Raw genomic sequence first — 24,497 nt, 5'->3', positions numbered from 1 at the left:
GTATAAGATGACTTTGTTGATTTAAAAAAAAAATTTGTAAAATATAGGTCTCACAGGTAAGGATGGCATTTATTGCCCCATTCTTGTCACCACATGAGAATGTGGTAACAGGCCTTCTCCTTGAACTGTTACAGCCCATGTGATGAAGAAACTCTCACAATGCTCTTACGGTAGGGAGTTCCGGAATTTAGACCCAGAGACAATTAGCATCGATTAATCAGTAAAAGTAAACACCAATCTGAAATGTAGCTACTTATATATTGTTAGTATCATTCCGTAGAGACTTAAAAACATGGTGCACTTTAAGAGCATAAGAAATATGAGCAGGAGAAGGCCATACTCCATCCTTCAATATTGAAAATGAATGATTTTGGGCTTCAGTTCCACTTTCCCACCCACTCCCTACTATCCATTGATTCCTTAAGAGATCAAAAATCTGTCTATATCAGCCTAAAATATATTCGATGATGGTGCAACCACAACCCTCTGGGGTAGAGAATTCCAAAGATTCACAACCATTTGAGTGAAGAAATTTCTCCTCATTTCAGCCCTAAATGAATGGTCCTTTATCCGGAAAGTATGCCCCCTTTCCCGGGGGAAAAAATGCCTCAGTATCTACTCTGTAAAGAATGTTTCAATGAGATCACCCCTCATGCTTCTAAACTGCAGCGAATGTAGGCCCAATTTTCCCAGTTCTCGATCGTCAAGGGACAACCTCCTCAACCCAGGGACCAATCTAGTGAACATTTGCTGTACTACTACCAATGAAAGTATATTCTTTCTTAAATATGCAGACCAAAACTACACACAGTACTCCTGTTGTGGTCTCACCAACGCCCCTTACAATTGTAGCAAGACTCCTGTACTCTTCAAGTCCCCTAGTGATAAAGGCAAACATGCCATGGCCTTTGCTTGCTGTATCTGCATGACAATTTTTTGTGTCCCTTTTATTAGTGCGCTCAAGTCTCTCTGTCCATCAACATTTACGAGTTTCATGCCTTTTGTGAAAGATTTGTGCTTCCCTTGGGATCCTGCTCTATTATCTTTGATAGGCCCTCCCAGGCCAAGAGTTATGTTGGAAGCATCACTCTAGCCGTTACGTAAACAAGATCTTTGAGAATACCTTTAAGATATCATTGCAAGCAGTGACTCTTCTTTCTTTTGTGCAGTCCAAAGTGTTGGCTGATTATATGCCTGCTACTAGCCACGCCTAACATTGCTCTTAGCCACTTGGCAAGTGACATGTATTAAAGACTCAATGGAACTACTTCCACTGAATATTCCTGCCCCCTCCCCACTCTCCACCTTTCCTCACCCAAACCATGGGGAAAGACATGAATTTTGCACCCTACTTCCTCATAGGAACACAATGAATGCCAAGAACTCCAACACACTGACAATATTTATAAATTCTTCACATAATTTAAGAACAGTAGGTTCTGCTTTGTAGGCAAGTATAATCGTGTCTTGTATTTATATGTTTAACAACACATTTACATTGAAGCAAATATTAAAAAGAAAATAATGTGCCAGCATCAGTGCAACAGAGTGGGAGGTAACAAGTCTCACTTCAAATTCGGATTTAAATAGGCTGTGTTTACTGCCCCCGAGGAATGAGACGATTCTTGTCTTGCTCATGCAAATGAAATCCACCCCTAATAATTGACTTTAATTGGTATTTTTGTCAACTGGTACTGTTTAAGTAGTGTTTAGTAATAAACGGACATTATGGGATATTGAAAGACAGGGATGATAATCCTTTACAGCAGGAGGTAATGTACCTTAATTAGCTGTGACATCAGTGACCCACCCTGTACAGTGCTAAGCTAAGCATTGGTGACCACTAAAATTTCATTGTGTGAATTGAGCCTAATTCTGAAAATGTGAGTAGGAGCTCAGGGAGCCTGAGCAACTCGCCTTCCGCTTATCAAAGGGTTGCATTAATAAAGTTGCAAAAATGTGTAAGAAGCTAAAGCTCAGTTTAGGTTCAAAATGCCCTTATCATAGGACCCTTTTACAAAGCACACACCCCAAAGAATCTAACAGTACAAACATCCACAGCTGTGACTTTATTACTTTACACCAGAGATTCTCGGCTGACACACCAGCATAATACTGAGGAAGTGCTGGTCAGGCTGTTAAAGGTGCTATACTTTAGATGAGACTTGAAACCGCATCCATATCTGTTCCCTCAGGTGGGCGTACCAGAGCACTGATAGTGGCAAGAGGCAGCTCACCACCATCTTCTCAAGGGCAATTAGGATGGGCAACAAATGCTGCTTTGCCAGTGATGCTCACATCCCATGAAAAGATACAAAAAAACCCCACAGTACTATTCGAATGGAAGAGCAGATCTCTCACCAACGAATATTTATCCCTTAACCAGGATCAATAAAACTGATTATCTGGACATTATCTCATTGCTGTTAGTGGGAGCTTTCTGTATGCAAGTTGGCTGTGGTGCTTCCTACATTACAACTGGGGCTGTGTTTCAAAAGTACTTCATTGGGATGTCCTGACGTTGTGAAAGGCACTACATAAATGTAAGTCCTTTCTTTTTTCGCTTTTGTTATACCTGTGGATTTCCCTTCCACTACATAACATCAACAGCTGAACAGACAACTGAATTCACATTATAAGATTAGCAGTAATGGGTTTGTCGGCATGATTATTGATAGACTCTCTTTCCGTAGTTCAAATTTCATTCTTCTCTTCCAGTATGAAATAATAACTTTAGGTTACCTGCAGGCACCAATATCAACTGCATATCAATCAGCAAAAGTAACACCTTGTTCTCTTGTCAACCTCACACAGAAAGCAATGAACGTGTAGAACGCACAATCAAGGAAGTTGGCATCCTTGGCACCTTTAAGAGCCCCCTCCCCATTTGGGGTGAGCAGAGAGTATCCTGAGAAGGACTGCTCAGTCACACATGCTGGTGCCCAGAAACAGCTTTCTCTCATCAGAGGTGTCCTATGACATTTTTTAATTCTTTCACAGGGATATGGCCTTCTTTGGCTAATTGCCCTTGAGAAGGTGATGGTGAACTGCCTTCTTGAACCCCTGCAGTCCATGAGGTATAGGAATACACACAATGCTGTTAGGAGGGGAGTTCCAGGATTTTGACCCAACAACAATGAAGGAACAGTGATCCAAGTGAGGGTGGTGAGTGGCTTGAAGCGAATTTCCAGGTGGTGTTCCCATGCATCTGCTGCCTTTGTCCTTCTAGGTGGTGGAAATTGCGGGTTTGGAAGGTGCTGTTGAAGGAGCCTTGGTGAGTTGCTGCAGTGCATGTTGTGGATGGCACATACTGCTGCCACTGTACGGCGCTGGTGGAGGGAGTAAATATTGGAGGTCATGAATGGGGTACCAATTAAGCAGGCTGCAGGGTTCTGCAGGGTCCTGGATGATGCTGAACTTCTTGAGTGATGTTGGATCTGCACCCATCCAGGCAAGTGGAGAATATTCCATCACACTCCTTACTTGTGCCGTGTAGATGGTTGACAGGCTTTGGAGAATCAGGAGGTGAGTTACTCTCTCCAGAATTCCCAGCCGCTGACCTGCTCTCGTAGCCACAGTAGTTATATGGCTAGTCCAATTTAGTTTCTAGTCAATGGTAACTCCCAGGATGTTCATGCATCTGGAGCCTTGACCAGATTCTCAGCCCATCCCCATCGCCAATCCTTCATTGCCACAGGACTTGGCTGATGGGCCTTGGTAGAAGACTGCGCATGATGTCATTTAACATGGGGACCTTGGGGCACCATCGTTGTCCACATGACCTTCATCGCTTGGTGATCAGATTTCCGTGACAGGTCAAACCATGATGACCGGGACCACCGTGCCACTGCAGCATTCTTCTGTCCTCACAGTCAGTGAGATGCACTCTTCCTTTTCCTGCACTTTTCCTGGCAACTCCCCCCAACCTTGCCACCGTCAGTGGTTTTACCAGGTGCGAGGAGCCCCTCATAGCATTGCTCAAGGGATTGCCAGAATGCATAAGCCTCTCCACCATGTCAATGTGACAATCCATGAAAAATTATCTAATGAGACAGTGAGTGTGGATGAGGATGAGTCGATAAGCAACAGAACATAGAGTGCTGAGGGTAAAGAGATGGAGTACAAGACCCTGAGGGATCTGAGATGCAGTGTAAAATGGCACTGAGGGAAATAAACTATCTTATGGTACTAAAGTTATAATCTAGAATGGTATAATTTAATTTTTGAATGTTGGTACTGGCCAGCTGGACTATAATAGTCTTTGTCAGCCCTAAGCATTCCCCTGCTCCTCAACTGTTTTGTGCTTTATCATATCCCCCAGTTAAACTGAAGGCTTTGAAACATCATTTAAGGCACTTATTCATTTTATCTTACATTTCTACACTACAGTTTTAATAAGAGAGCCACTCGTTGTCAGAATTGAAGTCTTTTGCTGATAATCACCTAGCCTGGGAATTTCCTTTAAACTCTTGGCAAGCAAAAGTAGGGCTCAACCTATTTTCATGCTGCTGTGCTGATCGCTGCACATTGATCAGTTCCAGCTGTGTACTCCTTACTGTCTGACATGTGTTCAGCACTTGTTGCATATTTTGGGGATTTTCAGAATGCAGTAGATGTCACTGAATCATATTTGAACATTTCAGACACACTCCATCCTCATTAGAACACAGAGCCAAGCATTTTGTGTGTCTTAATGAGGAGCACATTGCAAGTCCATAACAGGGCAGGATGAAGGAGCTAGAAGTCCGTGGTACAGTCTTATAATGAGGTTTGGATGAGTTTGATTTGATGGTCCAACCAGATGGAACATTTACAGGAGCTTTCAGCTAAGTGGAAGCTGGATTGGTGTTTTGATTTTTGTTTCAGGAAATGCAGTTACAGGAATCCCATTCATGAAGTGAAATGAGATATGAAATAATCAAACTTAATTTTCCGAAAGGAGCAGAGATTCCTAAAAAGTTCAAACAGGAAGAAGGCACTCCAAAATATAGACAGAAATGGCTGTAGTTAATGTAGCTATTATGGAAGACTCCTTCACTGTAGACATGCCAGGTACCACCTGGATTGACCATGAGAGTAAAGGTAAGTGGTTTGGTTCTCCTTAATAAAAATCCTTAGGAAAATACAACATTAATACTGAGAGGTGTGAGTGTTTTTGTGTGTGTCTTTGTGTACACATATGTACATTTGCTTGAACACTCAAGGCTTTCAGTGAACATGCATGCATGTGCTTATCCCTCTGCATGTGGGATTTTAGATGCACACACAGCCATTTCATTATGCACGCAAGAGTATGTGTTACATTCGCACACATGTATTTCAACTTCCCTGCATGTATGCACCTGTCTGTGTACTGAAATGCACACCCAATTGTTTTCGGTGTTCACGAATGCATGCGTGTGTGTGTTCCGGAAAAGTCAGGAACTAACTTACAGTTTTCAGGTCTTAAAGACAATTGTAATCGACGCAGATCTGTATTGTTTTAAATTTTCATAAGCAATTGCTTCCTTTTTCAAATAATTCTACTTCTCTGCAAATAAGTAGAGTGTTTGTTATTTAGTTCACAGGTAGGCAAGGTTCCAAAAGGCCATCAGTAAGCACTATTGTTCAATAACTCAAGTCTCTGGGTATTTATATGTTGCCCACAAGCAATCTATTTTATTCGGATTTGCCTTACAACCGCCTAGACTTAAAATTGTTGAAAAGCCTAGTAAAGTATTTATTGAAGTAAATAATTTAATTGGTAGTTTTCAGTAAGATGCTGTTTTACTCGTGTTGTGAATAACCTTGACACATTCGCTTAGTTAAAGAAAGAGCTCATACTTTTGAAGCCTTTATATGAAGGTTTATTTCAATATTGCATTTTTTAAGTTATAAATAGGAACACTTTGTGTTTAATAGTCAAGGGCCCAGATCTTCGTCCCCAGGTTGGGTGCATAGAGTCGGGAGATTTCCCAGCTTGGCAAGCTGACCTTTAAAAATGGCTGCCGGCGGGGGGGGGGGTGGTGGTGCTGGTGGTGGTGGTGGTGCAGGTGGCACTCCAGTGGCCTGAAATGGCAGTTTAGCAGTTAGGCAGATGACCCCGGAACAAGTGCAGAGGCTGCTGGGTGTGTAGGTGGGCTGGGCACAAGGTCACTTTGTGTTTGTGTTGGCACTGTGTTTAAGTAAAGAAAAGCCAAAAAACTTCCCTCCAGTTCTCGCCCCTCACCACCCCACTCACCCCCACACACTCCCTATGCCCCCTCTATGCCAAGCTATGCCAGTATGTACCCCCACCCACTCTCATGGCCCCTCATACCCCTTATGCCAACTTAGTGCCAACTCATGACACCCCATATTCCGCACCCACCACTCATTGGCCTTACCCCCTCCATGTCCACTCACCTAGTGTCCTTTGACACTTCATGAACAGCTTTGGCACTTCCTGGACAGCTTAACAGTTCCTTGACAAATTGACATTTCTTGGACAGCTTGACAGTGCCTCGACAGCTTGACAGTTCCTTAGCAGCTTGACACTTGCTGCGCAGGTTGACAGTTCCAATTAGTTTGTGCCTAAAAAGTGCGTAATCTTATTTAATTCTAATATTCCCAAAGGGTGCCTTACCTCTCCCAAAGGGTGCCTTATCTGTCCCGAAGGTGGCCCGGGATCCTATCCAAAAGGGTACCTTACATTTCCAGAGGGGTACCCTAGCTATTCACAGAATCCACCAAGTTCAGACCTCCTTCTAACCGGTCTGCCCTGCGCACTCCAGGATTCATAGAGTCATAGGGGAAAATTTTCTGCATGTCGGGCAGGCTGGTCCGGAGCAGGCGTGGGCTGGCGCGGAGCTGATCGTCGCCCACCATTGGTTGCGTGCCGCCATTTTATGTGGGCGGGCCAATTAAAGCCCGCCCAGCATGATGCTTGGCTGGTAGCGCTCAGCGCTACCTCTGCAGGCGAGGAGAGGAGGGAGAGTCTGGGCCTGTGCTCTTTCGCACATGCGCACGACAAAGAGCGCAGAAATCTCCCCGAGGCAGCTCCGGGCCTCAGGGAGATTAAGTACATTGAAAAAGTTCAGAAATAATAACTTTAAAAATTATTTAGACATGTCCCCTCATGTGACAGTGTCAGATGAGCTGGGGCATGTTTATGAATTGTGCAAAAATTATTTCCTTATTTAATAAAACCTTCGGGAAATCTCATCCCGCCCGTGGATGAGATTTCCTGAAAAATGCGAAGGCTGCTTGGGCTCATTGATAACTACTTTAATTGGGTTCTTAATGGCCTTAATAGGCCGTTGACAGTTCGACGGGTGCGCAGCCACCTCTGGCACCAGCCCACCGAACGTAGTATGTAAATGACGCGTGCTGACATCAGGACGCACGCCCGACCTCACCACGTGTCATTTTACGCGCCGGCGTGCTGGACCCGCCCCCGCACGCCAATGTTAAAATTCTGGCCATAGAGTCATAGAGTTACACAGCACAGAAACAGGCCCTTCGGCCCATCGTGTCCATGCCGGCCATCAAGCACCTATCTATGCTAATCCCATTTTCAAGCACTTGACCCATAGCCGTGTATGCTATGGCATTTCAAGTGCTCATCTAAATGTTTCTTAAATGTTGTGAGCGTTCCTGCCTATACCACCCCCTCAGGCAGTGTGTTCCAGATTCCAGCCACCCTCTGGGTGAACATTTTTTTCCTCAAATCCCCTCTAAACCTCCTGCCCCTTACCTCAAATCTATGCCCCCTGGTTATTGACACCTCAGCTAAGGGGAAAAGTTTCTTCCTATCTATCCTGCCTACGCCCCTCGTAATTTTGTACACCTCTATCAGGTTTCCCCCCCTCAGCTGGGGTTCAAAAATCGCACTTCAGTGGTGGCAGCTGATGATTTAAATGGCCAACTGCCTCTGCAAATGGTACATGCGTGAACACCGGCCTGACTCCAGCCCCGGACCCGCGAGGCTGGGAAATGCCGGATTCGGGGGCCGGAAATTAGAAATTTTGTCCATTTCTGGGATTTTCACCACGATGGTGAGCCTGGCATCCTGACTCCCTGAATTAGAATTTGAAGTTCAGACAAAGAAACTGATATGTAAGAACGTAGATTATACAGCACCACCTCAAGTTCAACCAGCAATACTTGGATCCATTACCCTCAAACCATATGAAAACCCAGACTAACAGAGATGGATATTTTATTCTCTCCAAAAGTGAATGAGCCTCTGGCTTCCTGGTGGTATTTTTTTCCTCTGAGTCAAAGGTGAAAGGTTTGAAACAAGCAGCACAGTGAGTGTAGTCTGGAATATGGTTTCTAAATATTGGGTTGGCTTTGCGTCTGGATGTTTTGACCACTGGCTCCGTGGTAGTATTTATGCCTCTGAGTCAAAAGGCTGGCTTTAGGCCCCACTCCAAGCAGAATACATCACTCCCTCCACGTGACACAAGAAGAGATTTATTGCCTCTAGCTCCAAAAGACCAAGACAAACAGACATTGGATTTATAGTTACTGTCAACCTAATGCAACAGAGCAAGAATATGTACGTCCCACAAACCTGGTCCAACAAAGATTTGAAATCTGCAATCTAGACCAAAAGAGATTGAATAGGTATCAGCTTCCAGACTAAGCTAATTGAGTTGAGAAGTACCTCCTTCCAATCCAAACCAACAGATATTGGATACATTACTGACTCCAAATGTTGAATTCATACCTCCAATAATCGCACGCCAACAAAGATTTGATAAGCACGACAGAAAATAGGCACATACCTTCCTTCAAGCTAAACCAGCAGAAGTTAGACATATATTGCCTTCCATTTCTCCCCAGCTTGAACCAGCAGAGACTTGATGGACACTTGCCTTAACTTGGACTAATAGAAAATGGAATTGCTTCTTGGGCCAACATAATATATAAACAGAAAATGCTGGAAATATTCAGCAGGCCTAGCAACAACTGCAGGGAGAGAAAATATAAGAGAATGTTTCAGGTTTGTGGCCCTTTGTCAGAACTGGCCAGAAGAGGTTCTGATGAAGGGTCATCAACCTGGAACCTCAACTCTGTTTTTCTCTCTACAGGTGTTGCCAGACTCACTGAATATTTCCAGCATTTTCTGCTTTGATTTAATATTTCCAGCATATGCAGTGCTTGGTTCTTGTATTAAGATCTAGATCTATTCCCTTTTCCCTAACCTGGAGTAGTAAGATGTGTGCATCCCCTCCTCTCCCCTCCCCAAGCTAGGTTAATAGTGTGGTAGCTCATGGCTTCCTACCGAATGGACTGACTGGATACATGAAATTTAGACTCAGAGAAATTTATACACACCCTGATCCAATATGAACAAGAATGGGATGTAAAAAACATCTTCATAGACAGTCAAGCTCTTGGAAACAGACAAGTAATATACAAAATAGATCTGTAAACAAACCATCACAAATGGAATATACAAAAGGTACTTAAAGTACAATGGGATATTTCCCATCTTGGTTGAAATAAATACCAGAAATTACCCTCCTGCCCTCCCTTCCACTAACCATCAGGTTGGCACTGATCAGGACTCAGGTACATGCCTACTCTTGTCCCACCAGACTGGATTATTATATGTTTAGATCTCCAAACAGACCACCAGGGATTGGATGAAAACCTTTCTCTTTGCCAAACCACCAGGAAAAAAATGCCATAAACCACTAAATTACCATTAAAAAATACAGGAGAGATGAAGTCATCAAGCCTTTTTCAGACACTCCCAGGGCAGGCACGGACACCTACTGAAGCATAAATAATGTTCTCCTTCTTCAAATGTATTCCAATATTCTTTTCCATTAGGAAACACATGTCTTCAAGTCCAAATGGAGTCAAATTGCTGATTTTCTTTCTGGGCTGCTTTACAGCAGTTGAAGCAGCTATTTTGGAATGGACTCCTTTCTTGAATAGATATGTTCCTTCGTTGAATATAAAATGGCACACCCTCTCTCCAATCAGGAGCAACATGCTGGCTTAAATGGAAGTTGCAAGTTCAAGCACCTTCTCTGCTTTATTAAAATGAGCTCTCTCCAGGGCTCGCTCAATGTGTTGGACTCACAAGAAACTGCTACAAATTATTTTGTACTTCCTGCTTCGCATTTGTGAAATGATATAGCCACAGCTGCAGGTCAGAGTACCCCTGCTGGGGAAGAATGCATGAGTTAAATTAGAAATAGAAAGAAAACAATGGTCATGATATGGGCCATGAACACTGATTGGCTATATCCCTTCAAGCAAGAGCTGGGCTTGTTTCTGTCTGGGGTAGTGATCAGTTCTTACAAGAGGAAGGTACTTGCTGATGTACATCAGTGCCACAGTGGTCTCCTGAACTAATTTTGATTACTTAAATGGGTCAAAGAGTAATTTTCCAGTTTTTTCCTCTTCTCGCCTCTCCCAGGAGATTACATGGCCTTTGGGTGGGTTTGGGAGTGTACATGTTGTGATGCACAAGCCATCACTAGGTGCTGGACTGGCCTGATGGGCTAATGGGTCTTTTCCTGCCTGCCATTTTATTCACCACTGTGTGTAATGATTGACGTCCTCCATCCTGTTACAAAATGGGAAGTAACACAATGAAATCCCGTCGTGTTCAATATGCCGGCATGGACAAAAATGTTTAGATACAACCAGGCTGGTTTAGCATGGGAGTAGTTGTGTCGAAGGTGACTAATTCAGGAACAAATTGGAACATGCTAAGGATTTCTTTACATTCGGACTTGGCCAGAAATTTATTTATGTCAGGTTTGCAGTTAATTGGATGTGATTAAACATTAGGAAATATTTTACCACCTACCTTGGGGGATTTAGTGGAGCAAGCTGCCCACACCTTAAAAGAAATGCAGCCTGATAAATACCTAAACACCTTAAAAGTTATTTATTAGTCTGTCTATATATTGGGAATAACTATTGTACTTGTGCCTAAAATGTGCTGGTGTTGCACCCTGCAGGAAATTGGTTGTGTTATTCTAAACAGGATTCCCTTAATGAATGTATCTTTTTAGACAGGTTATGGTAGGTAACATAAACCGCTGCCAAGATTCCACAATGAGAATGTCAGACTGCAGTGTCAGGCTGAATGCAACTCGGCCTGTGCCCAAGCCTTCAGGTAAAGGTCCATCACCTAGGCAGCCAAATCCAAAACCCATGATTTATGGATTAAATAAACCTAAAAGGAAATTCCTTACTGAGAGAAAAAAAGACGGAGACACAGTGAAAGAGAGAGAGAGAGAGAGACACACACACATTTACAGGGAGGGGCCTGTTCACAGCTCACAATGTGAGTAGGGGCCCAGTGTTTGGGTACGCACATACCAGGAATTGGAGGAGGCTCAACAGTCCACACCTGAGATCTGTCAGCACAGGAGATTTATTAATTTTAATAGGACTCAGAGGTAAGTGCCAAGAAATGTGTGCTGCAAATTAAAGAGAGTTGGCTAATTCTTCTAGGACGTTAAGCAGGACACTGCCGGCACTATGCAGGTATGACACTTGCAAGAATTTAAGTGATAACATCTTTAATAAAATTAATTAATCTAATTGTGATTGCTAATCAAAAAACTAGATTTCAGTGAACATAGCATTTAGTCAATTTTAGTTAGCCTGGAAGCCTGCATGATAGCGGCCCTGAAGTTATATCAGAGGATACTAGTAAATGGACACTGTCTTGTTGGTATCTTTCTTGGCTTAGTTGGAGACATTAGGGCCTGTTTCAAATGAATGGGTTAGCCCTACAACCCCTTGAGATTCCTGTGCTCCTCTAAGCGTGGTTATTTGTGTATCCCAAATTTCAATCAGTTCACCGTCGACTGCTGTGCGTCCAGTTGTCTAGGCCCTATTTAGGCACAACAGTTGCACCAGTGCAGCAGACCCTTCTGAGATGGGGTCATTTGTATAGCTGGGGCAGGCAGCCCGTACATCAGGAATGGGATTGGAGGCAGGAACCCAAGCTTCCAGACACTGATCTGGCCAAGGAATTGCAAGGCCAAGGAAAAGCCATAGAAAAGGTGGAGATGGTTGATTTTTAAATGTTCTGAAGGGAGCAAAGTGCAATAATTTCATGGGCAATCAATCTCTCCTACGAGCGATTACCTTTCTCTATAGGAGAATATATATTCTCTCTTGAGTATATTAGAAGGCCTAGCGCATGTTTCAGCTGGTGTGGGTTCTGTTCAGCCTATTGGATGGTACACTGGGCAAAAGCCCCAGGGTAACTTAAACATAATTCCAAGGCTCTTCCAGATGTGCATGAAGAAGGCTTAGCACCTCCTCTGTCATCTCCCAATTGGAATTTCACAGCTACATTGAACAGGATAGGAACCCAACTAATAGGGTTCTGCCCCAAATTTCATACCAACTTCTTGGATGATCCATCCATCCTTCCCCGTACTTCAGCTGAAATGTCAGGCCCAGTAGTTTTAAGCAGGTAAGCCCAAAATAGACACAAAGGGGAACAGCTGCTATGCTCATTGGTTTCTGCAAGTGCATGGCTTTAGCCAAAATCTTGGGCCTCATTCAAATGCACTGCAGTTCACCATTGGCTGGCCAAAAATTGACCAGCTCCTGCTTTGTTCTTTGGCAATTTGGGTTTGAAGGAGTGGCTGTGGTGAGGTGATGATGGAAGGGGAAGAGAATATGTGCCTAGAACAGGCTGCAAGCAGGCCAGTGTTTTTTTTTTGTGTGCGGGCCCAAGTGAAGCTGTCCTTTTGCTCCTAGTACCAGCAAAATAGAGAAAAAAAAAATCAGCAATTGCCTGTGCCTTTCAGGGCAGTTGTTTAGGCCACTCAATACTCAGTAAAAGTGGGTGAAGAATGCATGGCGCACACTTTGTCCATTAGTAACCAAGTTCAACAGTCAGCATCCTCCAACCAATGTAGGACCGGGATATGCATAGTTAAGCAGCCTTCCGCCTGTTTCGGGTGAGAGGGCTGCTTGCCCATTCAGAACAGCTAGTTGCTCACTGTTTCTGGTATCAAGTGGGCAGAGCGAGTTAATCTCCCAGCCCCAACTCCCTGAAGAGCCCCATTCCAGTGAACCTGAATACAATTTTGGTTGACTACCGCTTTTTATTTTAACAGGGCATGCTGATACACAAGCCACCTTTTATCCTTGCATGTTTGTGCAGTGTGAAGAGATGCCCCTTGTACCTGACTGGAAAGCAAAGAACCCATTGTCCCTGGATTTTCATTTTTTCTTTCAAAAAAAAACTTAGGTGTGGTGATGTTGACAGACTCTTGTCTCCTTGGGGCAGAAAAGTTGTTTTCCAGAAAGTTCTTTAATGTTTCTTTTGAAATGATTTAATTTGTGGTGTCGCATTTGAGATCTGACGTAAAAATGTTGGCTTTACTCTTGTCATGAAAGTGATATTTTGTACTAATATCGCAGAAAAGTAAGATAGGCTGCTGAGACATTCACAACAACCACCAGGCCAGCCTGAGCCATTTCTGCCACCTCAAAGATACTAGGGTAACTGATTTTCTGAAACACTGGCATTAAATCCCCTTTAAATGCAATGGTTGTCACACGTGTAGGTGAAATTTAATAGGATTGGGCACAAACACAATGGGCCAATTGGCCTCTTTCAATGCTTTATCATTCTATGATTCTTTCATTAGCTTCCTGCAGACCATTCAAAACTGTCCACTTTGTGCTTGGGAAGCAACTCTGTTTGTCTATTTATATTTTGAATGCAAACTGTTCCTATTAATGTGCTATTCACTGCACATTATTAAGATGCATGGAATGTGCCAAGCTTTTTTCTTATCGTAGCTAACCACGACCCCAGTGAACGGAAAATATTTTGATGTGTGAGAGCTGTTGAGTACCATGCAAAAGTGACCTGTGTTGCATCATGTCAGATAAATTTGTTGAGCACACCGATTTGGCACAAATCTAACACAGAGGGTTGGCTTGCCCCCATTAAAACAAAATAACAGTGCCTGAAGCGCAGATGGGTAAGATTGTGCTACAAAGCTAAATCTTACAGCATTCCCAGGCAGTCTACTCCAGAGAAAGAGAGACACCAAACCTTCCCAGTCTAGTAATGCAAAATATTTGTTTCACTTGGTGGTCTAAAAGTGGGTGGGGATACATTTGTTTGCCTGTGAGTTGATTTACTCATGAGTGTGGGATAATGCTGGGCATGTCTAATTTCCCTTGTGATCCAGATGATCTTGTGACTGTCCTGCGTTATCACAGGAGGATTTGGATTTACTGCTTCTCTTTCCAAATATCTGACCTTTCACACTCTCTGAAGAAGCAGTCAGCTCCTTCCCACTACGTCTTTTCTCAGGCTTCAGGTGGATGGATTGGACTGACCTCACACCTTGGCCAGAATTTTACATCCCACAGGTTGGCGCGTGCCCGACCCAAAAGGACCTGAAATAGCGCGAGATGAAGTCGGGCGAACATCCTGATGTCACCGCGCATTCACGCGATATTTCGCTCGGCGACTGCGCACAATTAAATGGGCAATTAAGCCCATTAATGATGTAATTAACAGCGATTTCACGTGGTCCATCCATATTCACGGTTGGCGGACGGGCCATTCTCCCAGGTGGCATTCACATATTTACTCAAACCTCGACCCAGGGTGGGATGAAATCTCCGTGGGGAAATAAATTAAAAAGATTAAAAATCTGGGGACTGGTTTTTTTTTATGAGGCAGGCTTTCAGATGCTTGATTGATGCTGCATGGGCTTATTTTGCAGCATTTTTGATGTGTCCTTTAACCTGTGGAGGTCTGCAGCTGTCTGCCTTCAGGGAGCTCTCTCACACCGCTCACCCGCACCTTCAGTTACGTCAGTGCCTGACCTCTACCCATCCCCACCCAGGCACCGCTGAGCATTTCAGCGCACGTTTCACGCTGACTGCCCTTTAATAGACCAGCCAATGTGAAATCGCGGTCTAGGGCCAATCGCGGCCAATGGCCTATTTCCTGTCCGCTCCTGGACCCGCCAATCGCACGCGCCCGATGACGGAAAATTCAGGCCCTTGTATCTTGCCTGCTGCTGACTAGACACAGAATAGGCCCGATGACACCTGTGGAGAAATTTGTAAGTGGGGGCGATGAGAAATGTGGTAGCGATCAGCCACACATTATCAGAATTTTCTCTTGCTCCACTGGGCCTCACTCTAATGCTAGCTCATTCTCAGCAGTGTCACACAGGGCCTCATTATGGACTAATACCAATTCAATCTTATTTAGAGTCACATTGAATGTACAGCACAGAAACTGGCCTCTTTCGGCCAAACTGCCCCATGTGGTTTATGCTCCATTTAAAACTCCTTCCACACTACTTCATCCAACCACTAGCAGTGTCATACCAGACCCACCAGGGCCTGATGTCAGTTCAGCTTCCGTGTGGTGAAATTGACCCCAATATTGCAAGTTGTTTGTTTCCCCAACCTCATTTATATGGTGAAAGCCCAGCATGTTCATAGCTGCTCATTCTCTCAATGCTCCTTCATGCAATCTCTCACTTCCTTCCCTGAAATGTGGGAAAAGATTCCCACCTCACCCATCCATGCCATTTCCTAATAGGATTGAAATTTCTAGTTTTATTGTTGGAGTTGGAAATATGAATGAGCTAGGATTCAAAGAAGTCCATAGGAAACCCAAGGCACCAGAGTGATTCCTCTAACATGTGCATTCAATGCAGCACCTTGGAATGCAGACATCCAAGCCATCATTTTACAATAACCTTTGCTTCTTTTTAAGGATAGACATATCCACTTATATAATGGCAAAATATTGCAGACGCTGGAAATCTGAAACAAAAACACAAACTGCTGGAAAAACTCAGCAGGTCTGACAGCATCTGTGGAGAGGAACACAGTTAACATTTTGAGTCCGTATGATGAAGAGTCACTCTGTTAATTCTGTCTTCCTCTCCACAGATGCTGTCAGACCTGCTGAGTTTTTCCAGCAGTTTTTGTTTCTATGTCCACTTATATATTGCTCTAATTAGGACAATATTCAGTAGTAAGTAATAAGTAGCAAGTAACTTGCGCTGCACAAGTGCCAGACAATGACCATTTCCAACAAGGGATAATCTAACCTCCTTCCCTATACATTCAACAGCGTTACCTTCACTCAGTCCCACAACATCAACACCGTGGCAGACATCATTGACCAGAAACTAAACTGGAGCAGCCATATAAATACTTAGGCTACAAGAGCAGTCAGAGGCTGGGAATTCTGAGGCGACTAACTCACATCCTGAATCCCCAAATACCTTCCACCATCTAAAGGCACCAGTCAGGAGTGATGGAATACTGTCTACTTGCCTGGATGAGTGCAGCTCCAACAGCACTCAAGAAGCTTGACACCGTCCAGGACAAGGCAGCATGCTTGATTGGCACCCCGTCCACATCATTAACATTCACTCCCTCCACCACCAACTCACATTGGCAACAATGTGCAAGATGCAATGCAGCAACTCACCAAGGATCCTTTGGCAGCACCTTCCAAACCTGCGACTGCTATCACCTAGAAGGACAAGGGCAGCATGGGAACAGCACTGCCTGCATGTTCCCCTCCAAGTCACACACCATTCTGACTTGGAACTATATTTCCATGCCTTCATTGTCACCGAGTCAAAGTCCTAAAGCTCACTTCCTAACAGTACTGGGCTGTACCTTCTCCAGATGGGCTGCAATGGTTCAAGAGGACAGCTCGCTGACATCTTCTCAGGGGCAATTAGGGATGAGAAACAAATGATGGCCTAGCCAGCGACGCTCACATCCCACAAAATAATTAAAAAATGGCATTTTTGTCAGCAATAAATACAAGTTGTGTGGATCAATAATTCGATAGTGACTCATTACAGCATCGCTTGAACAGCAGAAGGGAGACATACTGGTATTAAGTTAGTTCTGACAATATCAGCAGATTTTGTCTCTTCAGTACGCCGTTCATCCTCCCCACCACCAGCCTCCCTAATGCACCCCCCGACTCAGTTGAATACTCCAACTTGCTTCACCTCATTATTCTACCCACAAAACTGTATACTTACAGCCGGTAGAGTTTTTTTGGAATCACGATATAACAAGAGACATAGCAACACAAAAAGGATAGGATATAGGGACTTAATGTTAGGGGTGTAAAGTATAATCCAAGAGTTAAGGCTTGCAGTTCATATTACACACAGAACACTGTCAGGATTAAGAGAACAAGAGTAATATCAGGGGGGGAAATAATCATAAGAGCAGTGGAGATGTGAAATGCCATTAAAACCAAGAGGTGTGGCAGGCAATTGTGAGTGACATTCAGTTCTTGGAATTAAGCCACCTAGTCCAATTGAAAAGCTGGTGTCATGTGGGTGTGGACAGAAAATAGATTGCAATTTCTATTCATTTAAGAGGCACCTTTACTTAACAGGCTTTCAGTTAAGTCGAGCCTATTGTGCCTCTTTTTGTTCAGTTGTCTCAGCTCTTACTAATGCAAGTTCATCTCTCATAAAATTGCTTCTTTCTTACTGATTCTTTGGCAAAACAGAATTGGCCTCTTGAGGATTTGACAGTATTGAGAGTGTAATTTCTTGCATGGACAAGTCTGATATCTAGCACATATAGAAACTTGTATATAGGGACATAACTCCTCTTGAAACATTTTTCTGGAGATTGGGCCACCCATGTCTCAACTGTAAACGAGACTTTGACGAAGTTATCGGCGGCCAGGTTTGTATCTATGGCTGCCAACTCGAGGCTGGACGCATTTCTGGAAGTTGCATCACAGGACCTCTCACCTTTAACTGCCCCGCCCAGTGAAGCAGCCATTTTCTCCATCTTCAATATCTTTCTGACTAATAAATTAAATCTCAAAGAAAATGAAATAGCAGCCTTTTTTTATTTAATGCCTTATGATTTTTCTTCTCGATCACTTGCAGTAATGTCTAAGATACTAATATTCAATTGCTGGAGACACCAGGGAAAGAATTTTCCCCCCGTTGGGGGGGAGGTGTAGGAGCAGGCGCGTGCAGACGCACTTCCGATCGGTGCGCGCTGCCATTTTACGTGGGCAGGCCAATTAAGGCCCGCCCAGCGTGACGCCCACCAGAGAGTGCTATGCGCTCCTTGTGCGGGCTGAGGGGGTGTTCCCTCAGCCGAGAGTGTGCTCTTTCGCGCATGCGTGTGAAGGAGCGCACTCATCTCCCTGAGGCTAAGTGCCGCCTCAGGGAGATCGACGCCAAATTTAAAAATGGTAAATGTACAAAAATAAAATTTCCCTGACATGTCCCCTCGTGTGACACTGTCACCTGAGTTGGGACAAATCCATCACTTTTAATCAAACATTTATTAAATTTTTTAAAACCCTCATGAAACCTCATCCCGCCTGTGGATGAGGTTTGATGCTTCTGCTGAAGCCCGCCAGGGCTCCTGGCCTGCCCACCAACCTTAAGCTTGGATGGGCAGGTCCATTAATTACTTGAGTTAGTTTTTCAATGGCCTCAATAGGCCGTTGACAGGTCGGTGGGTGCACAGCTGATTTGGCTGCAACCCCGCCGACATGAAAATGGAAATGAGGCGGGATAACGTCGGGAGTTCCGCCCAACATCATCCAGGGTCATTTTACGCTTCGGCGGTGGGGGGTGGTCCCGCTCTCGGACCTAAATATCCTGGCCCAAGACAACCCTGGAAGGTTGGCAACCCTATCTGTAACTATTTCTCTTGAAAAATACCCTGTAAAAACAATCAGGGAGAAACGGAATGAAAAACAAACGTTTTCTGAATGTTTAAACGTTGTGGCCACCCGGAACTGCATGTGTAAAGTGGGGTCTTCCCATCCAGCCACGGGTTTCCCTATGAATGCAAATAGCGGGCTTAATTTGGAAGACAAACGCATGCTTTTGCTGCATTGGCTAGAGTATCCTTAACTCTGGACAACTGTCAAGAAGATGAGCTCAATTTAGGGTTGAGCCAGGAAGGAGCACTAAAGAAATATGGGTGGAATTTTACCTTCCACGGGCAGGCGCGTGCTCGACCCAAACAGGAGTAAAATCGCGTGAGGCGATGTCGGACAGGCCTCCCAACGTCATCGCGCGCTGGCCATGATATCTCCCTCGGTGCATGAGTGCAGCAGTCGGAAGAGCGCCCGCCGAGAATTAAACGGGCAGTTAATGCCCATTAACGGTGCAATCGTAAGCGATTTTTCGTGGCCCGCCCAATCTTACAGTTGGCAGCCAGGCCAATCGGCCAGGCGGCCTTTACATTCTTAATGAAGCCTCATCCAAGGGCTGGGTGAAACCTCGGTTAGGATGTAAAATAAAAGGTAATATCTGGATACTGTTATTTTTATGAGGTACGCTTTCAGGCGCTTGATTGTGCTGCATGGACATTTTTTTTTACAGCTTTTTTGTGCTTTGTTTTATTATTTGGAGGTCGAAGGCTCCCTGAGGCAGCTGACTGCCTTCAGGGAGCTCAGTGGAAGTGCTCATCCAGGCCGGCGGTGACATAGTCTCCCGCCCTCTTCCCGCCTTCACTCGGGCAGCGCTGAGCCTTGCAGCGCACGTTTCACGCTGACTGGCCATTAATTGGCCAGCCTGCATGAAATCGCGGTTGGGGACTGGTCCCGGTTGGGGGCCTGTTTCTTGCCTGTTTCTTGCTCCTGGGCCCACCGATCGCGCCTGCCCAACGATCGCAAAACCTAGGTAATTAAAGTGCAGATCGGATAAATCCCAAAACAGAGAAATCAGACCTCTTTGGATTAGTCTCAAAATTGTCCAGTTTGGAATCAGTTCACAACTGGCCACAACTATTCCCTGCACATTCTATGCAAAAGTAACAGCAGACTATTGCCATGGTTAACAAGTGAAGCTGCCTACTGTTTAATTGGATTCTTCAGAAATCTGAATCCAAATTTGGATTGGGACTTGCCCTCCCCCTTGAGAGGCATCCAGATTCCCTGGAAGATGAGGGAGAATTAATAAGATTTTCCATGTCTACTTAGCAGCTATTAGAGCACAGATCAGATATATAAAACCTGAATGCTTGTTCTATTCAGAATATTGTAGTTTCACCGCTGCAATCTTTGTAAATCTGGGTTGGACAGGGATGCAATAAAACTGTATATTCTTGGGCACCTGTCAAAGTGTGACTGCTGTATACTTCGCTCCTTTTGTAACAGTCGGATGGTTAGAAGGAATCACTTTTTCCTTCATTTGATTCACTTCTGAACATTTTCGTTTTCCTAGTAAGGGAGCCTGAATCTTTCTGCATGTGGACATGGACTGCTTCAATATTTGAGGGTCATGAATGGTCCTGAACACTGCAATTAGTGACAAATAACCCCACTTCTGACCTTATGATGGACATTGGTGAAGCAACTGGAGAAGGCTGGGTCTACAGTATTGCCCCCAACAAACTCATGCGGCGAAGTCCTGGGGCTGAGACAATTAGCCTCCAGTAATCACAACACTTCATTTTGTGAGAGAGATGCGTCCAGTCAATGGAGCTTTCCCCCTGCTCCCACTGATTTTCATTTTACCAGGATTCCTTGGTGCCACACTCAGTCAAATGCTGCCTTGGTATGAAGGGCAGTCACTCTCACCTCTCCTCCAAGGCTGTAATGAGGTCTGGAGTCAAGCGGAATAAAAAACAGGAAATGCTGGAACAACTCGGCGGGCAGAATTTTGCCCTCGGATGGCGGGTGGTTCCCACCGGCTCGGCGGCAGGCGAGCAGCCGAACTCCGATGCCGAAAAGGGGCCAGCCGCCATTTTGAGTGGGCGGGCCAATTAAGGCCCACCCAGCAGGTTTTCCTTGCCTGTGTTTGATCTGATGCCATAACACTTCATGGGGTCCAGAGTCAATGTTGAGGACTCCCAGGGTCATTCCCTCCCGACTATGTACCACTGTGCTGGATCTGTCTTCCCAATGGGACATACGTAGGGATGGTGATGGAGCTGTCTGGAACATTGGCTGTAAGGTATGACTCTATCAGGCTATTGTGTGACTGGACTATGGACAGCTCTCCCAATTTTGGGCACAAGTCCCCAGATGTTACTGAGGATATCTTTATAGGGTTGACTGGTCAGAGTTTGCCTTTTGTCCTCTCTGATTCCAGTGCCTAGGTTGATGTTGTATATTTTTATTTTTATTATAGCCTTTAGTTGTGGTTTTCAGAGGGCAGTCAACCACACAGTCATTTGTTGGTCTGAATGAGAGCAAACAGCAGGTTTTCTTCCCTAAAGGACATTAGTGAGCAACTCAACTTTTTACTCATGCCCAATACTTCCATGGTCACCATTTTAAATTTTAAAAATTCTTTATAAGATGTAGGTGTTGCTGGCAAGGCCAGCATTTATTGCCCATACCTAATTGCTCCTGTGAAGGTGGTGGTGTGCTGCCTTCTTAAACTTCTGTAGTTAATGTGTTGTAGGAACACCCACATTACAGCCATTAGCTTTTTATTCAAGTTTCATTTAATTTGACAAATTTAAATTCCTTACCAGCATGTGGGATTTGAACTCACATCTATAGATTATTAGTTCAGACCTCTGAATTACTAGCTCAGTAACATAACCACTATGCTACCACACCTCTTGATGCTTTAGCTGTCTGAGGGAAGTATATTGGCCTGAATATTTCAAATAGTGACTTCTCTTTAAACTCCCGCATCAAAGCTCACTTTGGTATCTAGTCTGAAGGACTGCGACCCTAACAGTCCAGCACTCCCGCTTCACTGATGGATTCATCCCTGCACAAAAATGTCAAGCTAGATTACATGCTGAAGTTCAAGACTGGAGGTTAGGACCACAACCCGCTGCTTCAGAGGTGAGAATGCTAATCAACGGAGCTATGCCAATGTTATGAAGAAGCTGAATTGACATGTAGTTCAAACTGAAGTATAACAAGGTGAATAACAATTGATTTTTCAGCTTGCTCATAGACTTAGGCTCAGTAACTGTCCTAAGGTATTTAACCAGACCACATAATCAAAAAAAAAAACAAAAAAAAAATTACCAGGTTTCCTTCTTGGTCACTCAGTAAGACATGTAACTGTTTTTACTGAATCGGTAAATGCATTGCAAAATCAACCGGGGCAATTTTGACTTTGGGCCACAGTATAAATGGTTCAGCTATCAATTAATACCTTTCCCAATTTTTGTTTCCACTGAAATCATTGTCGACTGAAGCTAGAGTGACCTTCATCAACGAAAAATGGAAAGGAAATCAAACATTTTTTGAAAGTATATATTTTTATTTCAGTGACTCGTTTGTATATATTCGCATTTACAGTATATTAATGGTACCAAAGCAATATACTTCAATACCAGTTGCTTCAAATATCACAACGAGAACCTCGACAATGAAAGGCAAAGAAAGGGCACCAGAAAGCCTCCATGTTGACCTACCGCACAACATATAGGGGAAAGAGCATGGAACAAACTTTCCTTCTATCAGTGCCTAGGCTTTATAGATTGCCTGAATGGAGCATGGGAAATTAGAGTGGTTAGGATTCCATGCTCGTAAGGATGCCTGGCTAACTTTGTTAGTTAATTTAAATGGATGAGAAATCAGGCAATATCCATTATAGCAGTGTTTCCCAAACACCTCTCTGGCCACGGAGCCTTTTTGACTTCCCCAGAGTATTGACAAAACCCTGAAGAAACATTCTTCTTATGTTGAAGAGTTAAACCACAATAACTTGATTGTTTTTGTGCATAGATACAAACATACAAAAACAAATTTATAGAAGTCTCTTCTATTTCTTATATGTGTACATGTGTTATAATTTAAAAGTTCTCTATTCAACAAAGTAATTAAGTCTTACCTTTTTGTCATTTTTAATGGGAGGAGTGATGCTGCTTCTTTTACTCATGAATTTGTTTAATACTAGGAGAGATACTGGAGAGCTGGACTCTCATATCAGACACAGCCACACACACTCCTCCCTCTCGCACACACACACAAATATCCCTCTCTCTTGCACACGCACAATCACACTCTCCCCTCTATCTTGCAAACACACACACTCTCAACTCTCTCTCACACACACACGAACACACTCACAGCCTCCCCTCTCTTTCTCACACAGACACTCACACCCTCTTTTCTCTCACACAGACATACACAAACACACACTCTCCCCTCTCTCTCACATGCACATGAAAACCCTCACAGCATCCCCTCTCTCTCACACACTCACTCCCTTTTTTCTCTCTCTCACACAGACACACACAAACACACACTCTCACATCTCTCTCACACACACCCACATACCGATACACGCACACATACAAGCGCATAATCTCCCCTCTCTCGTGCACACACACTCACACTCTCACCCCTCTCTTTCACACAATCACCCCTCTCTCACACACACACACACAGACTCACAGACACTCACGTACACCCACTCTCACCTCTCTCACCCACACATGCACACACTCACAGCCTCCCCTCTCTCTATCTCTCTCACACACACACACACACACAAACACACACACACTCCCCTCTCTCTCACATGGCTATGGACCTGTTTCTCCCCCCCCCCCACCCTTACCCCATTCTCCCCCTCGCCACACTCTCGCTCAAGCTCTGAGGCCCCCTTGCCCTCTCGCTCATGGACCGAGGCCCACTCTCCCTCTCGCTCCGAGGCCCGCTCTCCCTCTTGTTCCTGCCCTGAGGCCCACTCTCCCTCTTGCTTTGATGCCCGCTTGCCCTCTCCCTCTAAGGCCCACTCTTCCTCTTGTTCTGAGGCCCACTCTCCCTCTCTCTCCTGCTCTAAAGCCCGCTTTCCCTCTCGCTCCTGCTGTAAGGCCTGCTCTCCCTCTCGCTCAAAGGCTCACTCTCCCTCTCACTCAAAGGCCCACTCTCCCTCTCATCGGAGGCCCACTCTCCCTCTTATCCCTGCTCTGAGGTACACTCTGCCTCATGCTCTAAGGCCCTCTCTCCCTCTCACTCTGAGGCCCACACTCCCTCTCGCTCCGAGGCCCGCTCTCCCTCTCGTTCTGAGGCCCGCACTCCCTCTTGCTCTGAGGCCCACTCTCACTCTGAGGCCTGCTCTCCCTCTCACTCAAAGGCCCATTCCCCCTCTCGGTCCAAGGGCCGCTCTTCCTTTCACTCTGAGGCCCGCTCTCCCTCTCACTCCGAGGCCCGCTCTCCCTCTTGCTCTAAGGCCCGCTCTCCCTCTCGGTCTGAGGCCCTTTCCCTCTTTCTCGTTCATGCACCAAGGCCTGCTCTCTCTCTTGTTCCTGCTCTAAGGCCCACTCTCCCTCTTGCTCTGAGCCCCACACTGCCTCTCACTCCGAGGCCCACTCTCCCTCTCGCTCATGGTCCAAGGCCTGCTCTCCCTCTTGTTCCTGCTCTGAGGCCCACTCTCCCTCTTGATCTGCATTTCACTTGTCCTCTCGCTCCAAGGCCCATCCTCTCTCTCACTACAAGGCTGGCTCTACTTCTCACACCAAGGCCCACTTGCCCTCTCGCTCCTAGGCGTTCCCTCTCCTTCACTTCAAGGCCCCCTCATTCCAAGGCCCGCTCTCCTTCTCGCTCTGGG

General features: G+C 44.9%; 1 long non-coding RNA gene across 1 annotated transcript in view; it reads right to left on the bottom strand.

The window, feature by feature from the left end:
• Positions 1-22,830, bottom strand: part of LOC121292778 — a 35,949-nt gene extending 13,119 nt beyond the window's left edge. The window contains exon 1 of the long non-coding RNA XR_005946328.1: positions 22,773-22,830. This is a non-coding gene — a long non-coding RNA (uncharacterized LOC121292778). The remainder of the gene's footprint in view (positions 1-22,772) is intronic.
• Positions 22,831-24,497: the final 1,667 nt, after the last annotated feature.

The sequence above is a fragment of the Carcharodon carcharias genome, chromosome 20 (assembly GCF_017639515.1).
Source record: "Carcharodon carcharias isolate sCarCar2 chromosome 20, sCarCar2.pri, whole genome shotgun sequence".
Taxonomy (NCBI): domain Eukaryota; kingdom Metazoa; phylum Chordata; class Chondrichthyes; order Lamniformes; family Lamnidae; genus Carcharodon; species Carcharodon carcharias.
The sequence above is the reverse complement of the archived record's forward strand: the minus strand, read 5'-3'. Positions and strand labels throughout refer to the sequence as shown.